Here is a 12,942-nt window from a genome sequence, read left to right on the forward strand (position 1 = left end):
TGCGACGGAGTACAATACCTTTCCTTGGAGGCCCAGGTGCAGTCCATCAGCTGCGTTGTTGTGTTGAGGGGACAGGTCGGTAGTAGGTGCCCGGTCTCTCCACACTTGTAACAGCGCGGAGAAGCCGGTTTCTCTTTCAGCTTTAACGGCGCTTCCGCAGTGCATTGAGAGGGCTAGGGGTGGGCCACCCGTCCCTGTCGGTTCCCACACGCTTGCCTTTCGGACCCCCCGGCTTGGTAGGCTGTGAGCTGACACTCCAGGACCTCCAGGAGTCCTGACATATCCTTATATGGGTGTCTCCGGACCTGCTGGGCGAGGGAGCCCTCACAGGCCACTTTCTCAACGACCTTCCTGGCTTGGGGACACTCGGGCAATAGCCACCGCCCCATCTTTCCCCAAAATTCGAAGGCCTGCGCTCGGGCCGGCTTCTCTGGGTCAAACTGCCAGGTTCTCCATTCTGCTGCCTGCTGGCCCGGCGTTATGCCGTAGTGTGCCAGGATCTCCTGTTTTAGGAGGTCATACTGCGCGGCCTCCTCCTCGTAATAGGCGCGCTGCGCGGGTCCCTTCAGGTAGGGCGCCAGAATGGACGCCCACTCCGACCGCTGCCACTCGTTCCGGGTGGCCGTCCGTTCAAAAATGCCGAGGTATGACTCCACATCGTTGGCCTCCGTCATAGGCACCAGGGGCTGGGACGTTGTACGAGGCGGATCAGGTCTTATTCTCCGGGCCTCGGCCAACTGGGCCTTCATTTGCTCCAGCTCTCTGGTGGTAGCCGCCTGGGCCTGTTGTACGGCGACGATCTGGGCACTTATCCCCTGGAGTACTGTGGTCAGATCCTGTCCTTCTGTCATTTTTTCTTCGGACAATCAATCCTGCCGGCTACGCCAATGTAAAGAATTCCAAGCACAGTAGAAAAAGGTATGGGGTTTTTCCGCCCCCCCGGCTACAATCCACAGACAATCAAAAAAACAGGTCAAAACAGAGAAAAACAAAACATTCATATGCGTGACGCCATACTAGGCGTTGGCGGCCATTTTATATGGGAGGAGCCGGAAGTGGAGGAATGCTGGGAAGGAGGCGTGAGGGAATGACGGGACTGCTGACGTCAGGGAAGATTGCGGAGGAAGGGCGGAAGTGGACGTACTGCGGTACAGTGCCCTATGGCGGAGCGTCTTTACTTCTGGAAAACAAAGGTTAGTACCCCGCCATTACCCACCGGCAAACGTCTTTCAATGTGCTTTAAGGTCCATCCGCGGCCTCCTACTCGCGCATGCGTGACAATATAGAAGCACTCATATATCCCACTTAATACAATTAGGAGTCACAGTAGGCCGGAGCCTAAAATATAACAGGGAGCAAGGCAGCAAATAGGCCTCAGCAGGTAACCAGTCAATTGCAGAGCACACCCAGATTCACTGATAATGGGGCTAATTTACAGCTGCCAATCCACCTAAAACAAATATCTTTGGGCTGTGAGAGATAACATTATGCAAACAAATGGAGAACATAAAGACGCTCCATTCAGAAAAGCACTTAATACAAGATTAAAACGTTCAAACCTAAGACACGGATCTTTGAGAGAGCAATGCTAAACTCTGCATCACCATGTCATCCAGAACCCTGTCCCTGTCTTGTGTCATTCCCCTTCCATTAGACCACTCGTCACACAAAATGGTTCACAAAACCAAGAGTGACAGTGAATGGGGTGAAGGATAAAAATGTGAAATAAAATAAATTCTTTCAATGTGTTTTAAGACTATTTGTAAAATGTAATCAAATACGTTCTCTTGAATAATAATCTAGTCTATTTCATGCCACAAAATAAGTACTTCATATATAACACAATATCATAAACTGTAGCACGATTTGATACATGGCATCAGTAAATGTAAAAAATAATTTAGAAATTGTTAACATTATAAGTGATTACACTGCATAATGATGTCTTTTAGAGTTTACATATTGATGTGTATTTTCTTCCAAGGAAAAGTGGTAAAAAATTTATTGAGGAAAAGATGAAATGCCTGACAGAGTGCGTGAGTATGTATCTGAGGCGGAGGTGTAATCTATTGTTGGGTTGAAATAAACACCACAGCATCACAGTCCTATTAGGTTTTTATTTATAGCAAACCAAATTCAATGAGTGTAAAATATATTTAAAGTCTTCTCTACATGGAAAAAACACTTTAATCAAGAAAACTCTGAAGAAAGTAGAGCCAGAGAAGCAAAGGGAGGTCACAAGTGAGCACTAAGTGGGCGGCACACTGACTGATCTCAGCGGGGTCTTTACACAACACCTCTTCTGAGAGCAAGGAGTTAGATGCCTCCTGAAAAGACTGGGACCTTGAATTCTTAACGGTGAATTGCTTCTCGGTAGTCTTGCTAGGTTTTAAATATTTTAAAGGAGCAATAACTTGTTGGATTTCAGGTTGCTTGACGCTTTTCACACACCATTCAATTGTTTGCTAACAGGAGTTCATAAAGCCTCAAAATGGGCTATGATGGACATTTATATTTAGTTTTATAATTGGGGAAAGACAGAAGCCAAAATACATTCTAACACAACATGTTTTTAGTATCTGAATGCAATTTTGAAGAAGTTTTAAGATAAGCAAGAAGTTCACATGCCACAGACATTTAGAAATACTGTGTGATGAAATGAGCATGTATAAAAATGCATACAACATGCAATATGGTGCAGAAGCAGCATAGCTGGACTAAAACTGGAATATCATTTCTTGGAAATCTGTTTTTAAATAATATATTATTTTTGTCTAAGAATCCAATCTTCAAACCATTCAATTTAGGATTATCCATGGTCGCAAAAGTGTTTTGCCCGTTATCTGCCCACTGATTCCTGTTGGCCTCTCTGCCAGACGAGCATCCCAGGTACGTTTTGTATATATTTTGGCATTGCCCCCCAGTCTCAGTGCAGTTGTTTTTCCATCACTAAATTGCTCTAGACCAGGGGTGGGCAATGTCGATCCTCAAAGGGCTGTAGTGACTGCAGGTTTTCATTCCAACCCAGTGGCTTTAATTAGAAACCATTCTTTGCCAGTCTCAGACTTTATTTAATTGTATGGCTCTTTAGTCTGCAAGATTAGGTTCTTACATCAAAGATGTAAGGATATCACCCAAATGATTTGAACCCTAAAATGGAAAATTTTCAGTCTGTGACATTTTTCTCTTAAGTGTTTTATTAAACCAAACAGTGCATGACGAACACTCAGGTGGAAATTCTGCAATGGCCTGGGGTCGATGTCGTTCTCTTCTTCTTTATTCTTAAATCTTATCTAAGTGGGGTTTGACATTTGGACTGCATTTACCTCTTAGATTTTCCTCAAGAAGTTTCTTTTACCTTTTTAAAAGGGGAAAATTAGTTGTTGGGGTGGGGAAATATGTCACAAGGGGACCTTGTTTTTCGATTTCCTGGATAATCCAGTTACTGATTGTGTCAGGGTTCTCTGCAGGTTGTAGGTATTTGCTGTCTGGCAAAGGAGTCACCGCTTTGAAGTCTGGCTGGTTGAGTATACAAACAGTACAAAGTTGAGATAACAGACATACTCCTTCCTTGGAGGATGTTTGTATTTACCTGACTTTGAGATTATATGTCTGACAATATTGGTTTCTAATCAGCATATCTGTACTTATTCATGATTGGTAACAATACATTTTGTTAAATTGTATTTTCATTAATTGTTAAACCCAGGACATTTAGATGTGCCACTGTTTAATCTGTTTGTCCAGAACTGATAATGGCAGGGACTGAAGGAGATTTAAGCTTCTGGGCTCTAGAAGGGAAAGGAGGGACAGTCCACTGAGAACGCTGCCAAGACTCGCAGAGAGCACAGGGGCTCACTGGCAGACTGGGGTACGTGGCTGGTGCGACGTGAGGGACACAAACGGCAACACTTTCCCCGAGGGAGGAAGAGACAGCTCCACAAGAAGACGGTTGTTGGTCCAACGAGAGAGGGAAGCCGCATGAAAGGACCGAGCAAAGCTGGCAGACGAGAAGTGAGGGGTGCCTAGGTCACAGCAACACAAGGAGCCCAGAATGGAGAAAAAGAATGACGAGGAGACTCTGACAGGGATTCCACGATTGGACAAAACTTCTGTTGGGAAACGAATATATTTGATCACAAAAAAAACCCCCAAAAAACTGAAATATCCAAACAATTTCAGTGAAACATCCCATTATTTGTAAAGCTTCTAAAAATCTTTACTTTGCCATGTATTTTGGGTCAGTTTTGACCCACCATTTACTTTAATGGATTTGGCTGTTCAGAAAGCATACAAATATCCTAAATGTCATTGTTTCAGCTCAGAAATATGAAGGCGTTTAGCAAAGTGCCCTAAATTTTACAAAAAGCTAAATATTTTGCAAAACAGCTTCCTAATGTCACATTTTTCTACAACTTGTGGATGACAAAGTACATGTGTTTTTTCAAGTCTAAAACACAGGGAAGACTCCATCGGCTAGCCTACTGGCAAGAATTGACATTTTTGACGTCATCTCCTGCCAACTCATTTCCGTCCTCCATTTTGTCGATATATCAAATGTCAAATTTTCTTTTACCAAATGTCTATTGCGGTAAATGCTTTTTGATCACTATTCAATTCTTTTTTCATTTTTTCTTTTGTCCAACAGACATTATACAGGGACTGTCCCCAACTCCTTTCCTTTTGTAAATGTATTACAGTGTTCAGTTGATCAGGAGGAGGTCGCGGGTGATCCAATGATATACTTTACTTTCCTTGCTGGTTTTCATTGCGCTTCATTCTCCTCTGCTATTCTCCTGTCCATTTTGTTTATTCATTTCTTGTTCTTTTAAGTAGAGTTTGCCAATTCTCAAAGTTGGGTGGTGGGTTGTTTTTTTCTCTCTGTTGTTATTAAGATAAAAAGTATGTACAAATTAGAATACTGTATGTTTTATGTTAAATAAAAATTTGATTGCAACTAAAAAACTAAACAATGAAGCCCCCTTTCCCTGCTTAAAGCCGCATGTTGCATTCAAATAGGCCTGTTTGACAACAGCAGAAATATTACAAAACATCTTGTACCTTGGAAAGGTTCAAAGTGCTTTGTTCTGTTGAAGTGTGAGGGCTTTAATTTGGCAGAAGTAAATAGCTGACTAACCTGACGCTGAGCTCCCATGTCATTTGTCATTTGCACAGCCTCATGGGGACAGAAATGTTTTTATTACTGATAAATGCAATTTCAACTCAGCAGAGACTTAAGAATAGAATACATTTATGTTTCCACATGAAATTTCCTAAAAGCGATATGTGGGGGAAAATGTTTTCTTTTTCAAGCACTAAACGTTGAGAGAAACCACAGTTGACAGCACAGAGAAAGGAGGGAGTACTGCCATAAGATGTTTGAAGATATGGATAGCAACTGTGTATGAGGTGAACAGCGAATGGCCAGTGCTTGACGGAGCAAGAAAACCCTCAAATTCATATGAAGGAATGCTGTGGTCAGTACTACCAAAGGCCATACGTACGCCTAAAAGCACAACTCCTGAGGATTTTCTACGTCAGAGTTAAGACTTATACTGAGCTATGACCATAGCAACAGCGAATTTAAAACTTAATATATACTGATGCTGCAAGGTGACAATGTTTTGCAAGACTTCATAAAGAAATTGTAAATTTAAAGTTCCTTTATAATTTTTAAGGGCATTTTGATCAGCATATGACTTCTTTAAGAACACTTGGGAGCACTTTGTTTTTAATTATATTCTATATTAACAGTATGTGCAACTGTTTTAAGTCAGTTTATTTATACTCCAAACACATTTGGATCAAAACGAGAGAGAGGTGGCTGGTTTTATTTCAGACATGAATGGTAGCATCTTCCTTTCTAGCATTAATTTAAATTTTAAAAGGAAATATGAGCAAAGTAATATGTTATACCAGGACGCTGACTGCTCAGTCTGCAATCTTATTCTATCTCATTTATTCCTAAGTAAATCTTCTGGCTGCCACTAACATGAAACGGCATTGTGCCCTTGAGTTACAATTTCTTATTTGTTCTAAATATATAGTGACTATTCTGTTTATTCTGTATATACACATAGATTGAAAGGCACCAGAATATCTGGATAGATTAAAAGGGTTTGGCAAAACATTTTATCATAGAAAAATGCAGTTCTTGTTCATAAATACTATAGTTAACCAGAGTACGTCATCGCATCACCTCCATAGTGGATGTGCAGAAAAAGACGGCCATTTGAAGTCTTGGTTACACAGAAAAAAACATTTCCCTTACAGTAAATAGGATGGGATGGCCTGTTCCTGTCAAAAGCACTCCTATGATCATAAAAAAAAATCTGATTTGCGTTAAATCTTTGCCTCACTTTAACCATGTTTAGCTAGGAGTGCAACAGTCTTACTGAGGACATTTTGTTAACATTTCTAAGTTTCTTAATAAGCAGACTTGTAAAATGTAGTTAGGTGAAGAAATTGCTGTCAAATAAACAACTCATCAACAATAAAAAAATATTTTTATTATAGCAAAACAAAGGTAAGAAAGGGGTTACAAGAAGGCTCTTTATACTTCTGTGGGATATTATCACCAGCAGCTTCTTCCATCGTCAGAGTATAAATTAGCAAAAGCTTGGGTTTATTACAGAGCACAACAGACACGTCCTCCGATTGTTATGGCTGTCATTCATTACAGTAGCAGCAGAGACACCTTAGGATTATGTTAACAAAACGTGTGAACGTCACCAGTCGAGTGTCTCTACTGAACAACAGGTAAAGATTAGTGACAGCTTGAGAAGAGTGTGCAAAGGGGTGGAAAATTCAATCTGTTGATGTGGGTTTTGTTTATATTTTATTTTAATTTAGATTTACATTAATAGCTGAAAATAATTGATATTGTTGAATTAACTAATTGCCAGAATAAAATATATTTTTTCTTCCCTCTCTCGTTCTCTTAAAATAGTTAAATGATCAGACACTACTTGCTATTAATATTTGACATGGAATATTGTGCACTGATGGCTATCAAGTTTAATTCTAAGCTTTCACATTGTGTACTCTATCTATCTATCTATCTATTGTGATAGTAGGGGTCGCTGTCGCTCCTCCAAACCCGCATACAACACGTTCAGACACCAGGTAAAAGTCCCAAAAATGATTTTAATCTCTTCAATAATGTAAACAAAGCACCTCCACCTCCACAATACACAACAATTATCAATAATCGATAAAATAATAAATCCTCCTCTCCAACCAGCAGGTCCGTCACACTCCCTCCCATCTCCGGCTCAGTCTGCTGGGTTTCCCATCATCCTTTTTGTAGTCCTCGACCCCCAGTCCATGTGATTCCATAGCACTTCTGGGTCAGATGAAAACTCTTCTTTTTCTTCAGCCCGGATGTACTTCATTTCTTCCGTCCCCATGACTAGAGAATACTTCCGGGCTATAAGGAAAATATAAATCCCTGTGCCTCCCTGCAGCGTTTCCTGGCAGTCACCACGGTATCCAGCAGGGCTGTGAAGCCGAACTCCATTATCCATGATGCCCTGCGGTAATTTGGGGCACCTCCATGTTGCAGGGAGGACACCATCTATCGGCCTGGGGGTGTTGGCTGGGATAAACTGCCGGCCATGTCCCACGATATCTATCTATCTATTACATAGTGCCTTTCATATCTATCTATCTATCTATCTATCTATCTATCTATCTATCTATCTATCTATCTATCTATCTATCTATCTATCTATCTATCTATCTATCTATCACAGAATTCATATTCTGTCTATCTATTGTTTCTTTTTATAATATCAAGAGACACAAGCAGTGCCAACAACAATGTCTCATTTGCATTTTTGTTTTCCTTAATCAGTTCTAATACCCTTATACATTTTTATAAATATTACGCTGCATTAAAATAATTGCAATATTGCTACTTTTTTGCTTTTTCTTTACCTTTTCCATAATATTATTGAGCCCTCATGTCAAATGCCATTTTCCTATCTAACAGAGTGAAATGCTCACCATTACTCTCCCACCTGTACATGCAGATTTTTATCTTGCAAAACAAGAATTTCGCTGCAATAAAGAAGGTTACAGGCCACTAATACAATGAGCCAATTTCACTGATACTAGTGGGGGACATTCTGTAGCAGATGACCTTTGCAAAATTCAGTTTACATTTCAGAGAAACAAAAACATGAAATGACACTGACATTTGATAACAGAATAGAAAAGTAATAGAAGGCAGCGATCAAGTAACCATTATTAGGACCAGGCTAACGGGGACTTGAAACATTTTGTTTTTCTAAAACTCCAGATCAGTGAATTTCTGTCAGGATCTAAGGCATCTAAAAGGTAATTTTAATGAACTTTAAAGTTACAATGCATTTTCGTCAATTTTACCTAACTGCTACTGTAGTTCATTGTAGAAGTGATTTATTTTAAATCTCATAAAGGAAATGATGCACATGGACAAGCATGTAGGATTTTTCAGCATAATTCCACTCCAATATAACCCACTTCACCTACTAATTTGCCATTTTCAGTATTCTTTATCAGAAAAAAAACAAAAAACGACGTTAAATGATGTTCTCCTGGTTTGGTGTAGTTTCGTTATGTCTACAGTGGTACATCTGGAACAGCAACCTTGCCAAACTGAGAATCCTAAGAGCCACTCGTGAGGTGTGTGCTGACCTTTGCCACAGTGAAAAATGACATCAATTTCTGTTGTCATAGTCCACAATATATTCTCCTGCTTTGTCCTGAAAGAAGACAGTAGAGGACAAAAAGAATGTTTTATTGTTTTTTTCCGAGTTCTACACCAGATGGTGGGGTAAAGACATTTTTACTGAAGGACTTCTGTAATTTTAGTCCCATCCCACCTCAGTGAATATTGCGGAACCTTTTACCTTCTATTAAAAGGCTGTAAAAAATAATCCCTGCCTAAACTATTCCCATGAGAATTGATGTTAGCAAAATTCTGCCATTTTCCTATGCATAAAGTCCTAAAAAAGTATCAAAAAACCTAAAAGGATTGACATGGATACTTTGGCCACATGGCGTGTGGTTTTCTTCGGGGCAACTTTGGGACAGTATAAAAAGGAGACATGGACAGAATGGGTATATCTTCAGGTCTGCTGATTTATTTTGGAGCAGCCAGACCTTCAGTGGCAAAATATTCTGTAAACACCATTTCCATTTGTCCCCATCCATTCTGCACAATATTTTTCTTCATAGAGTATTTTTGTTTTTTTGAGCATGCTTTCTTTGATGTGCTCTCCTTATCTGCTTCAGTCTGCTCGCCTCTTCTCATTTTCAGCACTGTGGTAATAATTTCCATTAGGAGTTAATTAAACCAGGCAGGTGCCCACGCTGCCTGTGTAATGTCAGGGGTGAAGGAAGCTCTTGTGAGCTCCACAAAGGGCTGCTGTTTCAGCTTGCAATCCTTCTGGCTAAAGATGGGTCCTAAAAGGATTTATACGCCATATTCTGTTTTCTGCTTTTGTCTCCCTGCATCTGCTAAAAACCTAATGATTCAGCAGCTTGTTTTCTACAAATTTATATTTTTCATTTTTTAAATGTTGGCTGGTCGGAGCCGTGGGAAGCTGAGATTTCTGGTAGGTTCTTGTTTCACAGTTTTGGCATTATAGAGAATAGGTGGAGTTGCATTTGGTGCCTGTAAAAACTATTCACTGTCCTCTATGGAGGTTTTCACACATTGTTGTTATACAACATTGAATCCCAGTGGATTTACTTTGGCTGTTCTGACACTGAACAACAGAAAAAGAATCTTTAACGTCACCACTGACTCACCACAAGTTGGCCCTTCCAGTTAAGGCACATTTATACAACAATCAGTTTAAACCCCAGACACGTGATCTCCGTTTAACTAATTCTGAGTGCACCGATGTCATTAGGTGAGTCATGTTAAAGTGGCCAAGTACTCAGGTCGTCAGTTATTTTGTCTTTTATATTTCTAATTAACTTAGATCACTTTTCAGAGACCAGTTTTCACTTTTTGCATTTGCATTCAGCATTTTTGTTAATCAGTGTGTCAAGACAAATTAAATCTACTGTGATTCAATGTTGTATAAAAATAAATTGTGGAAACTTCTAAGGGGATGAATATTTTTTATAGACACAGTATGATGGAGCCTCTAACAACCAACACTTCACTTTTTTGTACCTTACTTTGATTTTGTCATATCTGTTATTGGTTGGGACATTGACATATATATCTGTTAGTGTTACTCATAAATCAAGGTATGGCTTAAACTGAGATATCATAATCATTTTTTATATTCACAAATGAGTAGCCGGTGGCACATTGGTGCAGTGGCAGCACTACTGCCTCAGTAAAGAGACCAGGGCTTGGGGCGCAGGTCCTCCCTGCAAGGAGTTTGCATGTACTCACTCTGTCTTTGTGGGTTTGCTCCAGGTGCTCCAGTTTCCTCCCAGAGTCCAAAGTCAAGCAGGTTAGGTGAACTGGTGGCACTAAACTGGTCTGTGTGGGGGTGTGTATGTGTGTTTGCCCTGCGATGGACTGGCACCCTGTCCAGGATTTGTTCCTGCTTTGCACCCTGTGTTGGCTTAGATAGGCTCTAGCACCCCTCTGCGACCCAGGTCTGGATTAAGCGGGTTAGGAAAAGACTTGACAAATGTATGGCTGAATATGTAGGGGAACACGGGAAGCACGTAAGGTGTACTTAGTGATCTAGCATGGCTCTTATGAGCTAGTTATTTTAGTTGTTCTAGTTATTTACTAGTTGTTTTTTTTCTAGTTATTTTTCATTGACACATCCTCATTGGTTATTATATTTTCCAGTAAATGTCTGATGGAAGTGAAACGCTTAAAACAGCAATGAAGGATGGGTCAAAGACCAGTCCAGTGAAGCATAGCAATGCTTCTTCACCCTGGGCCAATTTAGATTCTGTAGTTCACCAGGGGATTAGCGCCCTGTTCAGATATTGTTCCTGCTTTGCCCCCTGTGCTTGCTGGGATAGGCTCCAGCTTCTCTACGACCCTGCCTTGGATAAACTGGTTAAAAAATTCATGGATGCGGGACATTGACCCAAATAGACGAACACATACTAGCTTGGTCTGCAATGGAAATGAAATCCTGCAGCACTTCTTTACATTTCTTGCTTTGTACATCAATAAATACAAGGTGACATCAATATACTAACAACCCAATTGTCTTTCATGCACTTTGAATATGGAACCAATGTAGGAAGCACTTCAAGTTAGAGAATATTTTATCTGTTGCACCTCTACACGATAACCACCTTTTTCCACCCTCTTGAACAGTTTTTAATGTTTGGAAAATGTATAGGATTAAATCATTTAGAGATTTGTATATAAATAATATCTTTGCAACCTATGAACAATTACACTCCCAATGTAATCTCCCATCAACACAATTTTTCCACTATCTCCAAATTAGAAACTTTGCTAAATGAAATCTGCCCAGTTTTCCTCACCAGAGCACAGTGGGAAAAAGATCTCTTACTCAATATTTCAGAAAAGGAGAGGAAGGCAGCCATGCACAGAATTCACTCGAGCTCCATATCTGCAAAACATTCAGTTATTCAACTTAAAAATCTTTTATCGAGCACATCTATCTTGTTTGAAATTGTCCAAAATGTTTCCAGGGCGAGATCCAACATGAGAACATTGCAATCAAGTTCCAGCTTCACAAGGCCACATGTTTTAGGCATGTGCACCAAATTAACATTAATCTGGAAAAAAATTTGAAATGCCTTTCAGAAAGCCTTGGTGTCACAATTCCTCCTAATCCACTAACAGCTGTGTTTGGTGGGCTCACAGAGGGGCTTAAAGTAGCGAAGGTCAAAGAAGCTGTAATCGCCTTCACTTCACTATTGACACATAGACTTATCTTGCTCAACTGGAAGAATCCTAACCCACCTCTTTTAAGTCAGTGGGAAACTAATGTTATATACTACGTGAAATTTGAAAAAATGTAATTCTCACTTAGAGAGTCCTTGCTAAACTTTTTTATAACCCAGCAGGATCTAATCGATAATATTTTAAAATAAGAATTTAAATTGGGGGGAAAAGACTCATCTCTCTCTTTACTACTCTCAATAGTTTTCCTCTGGCTGTTGGTCTTCCTCTTTTTCTCATGAGTGGGGTTGATTGGTTTTAGTTTTGTTAAGTTTGACTTGATTGTATAGAATGTTACATGCTTTTAATAAATTCAATAAAAGAACAAAAAAAAATCATGCATGGATGGATTGATGGATGGACGGTTCACTAGAATAGTTTTGGACTTCACAAGAAAACATAAGTGAACATGAGGGTAACATCTAATGTTCACACATAAGGTACAACATTTGGCAATCAGACTGAAGTTCATACCCTACAGTATAAGCCAGGAGAACCCTGTACCATCATGTTGCTATTATTTTTATTTGATCCACTCAGCCTTTCTGTGAACTCTTTTATACTATGAATGGGTTTTGGGGGCTGGCACCATAAATTGCAACACAGGAACCACCCCTTAATCAGAAGTCAATCCTTTTTTATTTCATCCGTCAATCCTTTTCTGAATCAATTCAATTCAATTCATAGCTGAGGGGGACTGTGGCCTTTCCTAATTTATTAAATATTTCCATATTTTACTCAATTTTTAAATCTTAAATGTAATTGTGTTTTAATAAATGCATCCTTTTCAGTGGATTTAGGCTCAGAGGGATGGATAGATAGATAGATAGATAGATAGATAGATAGATAGATAGATAGATGTATTATATAATAGAGTAGAAAAACGCTATATCATAGATAGATAGATAGATAGATAGATAGATAGATAGATAGATAGATGATAGATAGATAGATAGATAGATAGATAGATAGATAGATATTATATAATAGATAGATAGCACTATATGATAGATAGATAGATAGATAGATAGATAGATAGATAGATAGATAGA

Source organism: Polypterus senegalus, chromosome 13 (assembly GCF_016835505.1).
Source record: "Polypterus senegalus isolate Bchr_013 chromosome 13, ASM1683550v1, whole genome shotgun sequence".
Classification (NCBI taxonomy): domain Eukaryota; kingdom Metazoa; phylum Chordata; class Cladistia; order Polypteriformes; family Polypteridae; genus Polypterus; species Polypterus senegalus.